Below are 2,416 nucleotides of genomic sequence, written 5' to 3' on the forward strand. Positions count from 1 at the left end.
AGAAATATAACAGAGGCTGAAAGTAGTGTTATTACATTATGATGACAGGTGGTACTACGCTAGTCATGTACTGAGAAGTTGACAGTAGTGTCAGTAAATGGCATACCCTAACTGAAAGATTCATTTCTCAAATGGCACAGTGATATTCCTACCTAAACTAAGTGTTTTGTGAAAAAAAAGTTGCCTTTGTCATTTGGTATGTATTATTGGTACCATTAACACATCGGGAAGTATATTACCGCAACCGCGAAAATCTGGTTGCGATAATACATAAGTACCATATATATATATATATATATATATATATATATATATATATATATATATACACTTTTATCAGTTGTGCATGTTTATGCATTTTAAACATCTGTCAACTGTATGTCATTCACAGATTTAACAGTATTCCTCATTACTATTTTAAGGATTTCAGACTTCTGAATCATAAAATCCCAGATTTGAAAGGTACTCTATAAGTGTCTGCCTGACAAGCCATCCATTCAAGTCTCTTCTCTAATGGACAGCTCCAACATCTGATTGAGATCGGCTCCACCCTGAGCAGGCATGACTGGGAAGTGACCTCACCCAGTGTTTAAAATGCGTTCATTCAGGAAATTCACCCAAACAAAGGACAAAGGGAGTATTCTCATCACTGCACAGAAGATACAGCAGTGTCAGCAGCAGATTTGTCAGAATTGTTCCACAGCAAGTAACTGTACGTACCTTTCCTGATGGTTCTCTATTTCCTATAATTTACTGTTCACTGGATAGAATCACAATATTTTGTTGCACTGGCTTCTTTTCTTTCTTTGTATTCTGCATGAGGTTTATTACTTTAAATTTCTAGTGCAAGAATTTATTTAAGAGAGAGAAAAAAATGCGTATTGTGCATCTGAAATCTAGTTTGCTAGGATTCCAAGCTTCTAAAAGTAGGTTTTAGACAGCATCTCCTGTGACTGATAGAAGTTCACCCTTTATAATCATACAGATGCCATCATGCCATTCATTTGCTGTCACAACAAGCAGCTTCTCTTAGAATATAAAGAAATGTGATTATTAAAAAAGTATCTTGTTTTACTGGGTCTAACAGAGCTGAGCTATAACTTACTTTTTGCTCTTTTTGGCAGTAAAGATTAAATGTATGAACTATTAAGAATGGAAGTAAATTTGATTTCATAGCAGTAATTCAGATATTTTGTTCATGATGTTACAAAGTCTGAATAAGGATGTGGATCTTACATTTTATCTGTGCTTGAATATGATGTGGGCATATTTAATATTGTTTTGATATATAGTATTTAAATCTTCTTTTTGTATGTAATGACTAGCAGTCCAGAGAAACAGAATGTTCCAAATGTCATTTCATCAGGCATGAGTATGCATTTTCCTTTCTGCTCATTCTGCATTAGGAGAGCTCAGCTGATATGTTGCATTACATAAGAACAGGTGGTGCACTTTCTGAGAAGTCAATTTGTATTAATCTCTCCTATGGCTTTACTGGTGAGGCCTAATATTAATGTTGCCGGCTTACCATGCCGGATAGAAATATACTGCTGGAGGTTTAGATTTTAGTGGTGCTGTGTTTGAGTCCTTAACATTTTATTTTTCTGTCTGAAGGAGTAGTTGTTAATTATATTATGAACAAGAATAATGCTGAACAAAGTACCCGGGACACTGGCTGTATATGTCAAAGTTCTGTTTTATGTAGCCATTCTAATTTTCAGTGATTCCTGTCATACTTAGATCTGTATCTCCAGTTATGCTAACTAATGATCATTTTCCTGATATAAGGTCTGCTGTGTGGAGATGGGTATGGAGGGGATATGATGGTTTGGTATCTTTTATGTTCTGTATAGTTAGGGATATTTCATATCATAATATATAATTTATTACAAAGTACAAGACTAAAAAATTCCATCAAGAGTTGCATATTTCAGTTTACTAAACTATTGATTCACTTTGGTTTTGTTATGCAAAATGAAGGTCAGCAGAAAATAATATTACTGGAAAAAATATTACATTATCGCGCTCCACTTTCATAATATAAACATATATTCCAATTTATATTATTTTCACAGTAAGTTACTTATACATATTCAGTGTGCCGTTGCATATATACAACGTAGTTATAAATTAATATCATACCATGTATAAGTTTATCCCATTTCTTAACAGAAGAAACAAATAATTTCGGTTTTCTTTTCTTTGATTCATTTCCACCTTGATTTTTTTGTTCTCTTCCAGTTGTATTATTAGTTTCTTTTCTTTTCCTAGGAAAAGGCTTCAACTAAATGTTTAGTTAAAATGTTTATTTATTTCACTGCACAATGATGGACAAATGTTTTTTTTTAATATTACTATGTCATAAAATAGGCGCTTGAAGGCAATCTGTCTGCCTTGCTGTGCCACTTCTGCTGAC

General features: G+C 33.4%; 1 protein-coding gene across 1 annotated transcript in view; it reads left to right on the forward strand.

Moving 5' to 3' along the window:
* Positions 1–547: 547 nt before the first annotated feature.
* Positions 548–2,416, forward strand: part of TAGLN3 (transgelin 3) — a 389,325-nt gene continuing 387,456 nt past the window's right edge. The window contains exon 1 of the mRNA XM_044072509.1: positions 548–712. The gene's annotated coding sequence lies outside the window, so the exon portion shown is untranslated. The remainder of the gene's footprint in view (positions 713–2,416) is intronic.

The sequence above is a fragment of the Protopterus annectens genome, chromosome 5.part0 (assembly GCF_019279795.1).
Source record: "Protopterus annectens isolate FY-2018-M chromosome 5.part0, PAN1.0, whole genome shotgun sequence".
Taxonomy (NCBI): Eukaryota; Metazoa; Chordata; order Ceratodontiformes; family Protopteridae; genus Protopterus; species Protopterus annectens.